This window comes from Hipposideros armiger, unplaced genomic scaffold, assembly GCF_001890085.2.
Source record: "Hipposideros armiger isolate ML-2016 unplaced genomic scaffold, ASM189008v1 scaffold_1513, whole genome shotgun sequence".
Lineage (NCBI taxonomy): Eukaryota > Metazoa > Chordata > Mammalia > Chiroptera > Hipposideridae > Hipposideros > Hipposideros armiger.
This window is the reverse complement of record NW_017732863.1, coordinates 64081-64290: the sequence shown is the minus strand read 5'-3', so window position 1 is coordinate 64290 and position 210 is coordinate 64081.

Here is a 210-nt window from a genome sequence, read left to right as displayed (position 1 = left end):
TTTTTTTCCTTTCTCTCTCTCTTTCTTTTCTACCCTCTCTCCCTTCTTTTTTTCTTTCTTTTCACTGCTCTACTTTTCCTCCTGCTTTCAATTTTCCTGCAAATTTTTTTTTGGGTGTTGCTATTTTGTTTCTTGTATTTATTCTATTTTTTTATTTTATTATATATTATTTTGTTTTGCTATTTGTTCCTTGTTTTTTGTTGTTGTTTT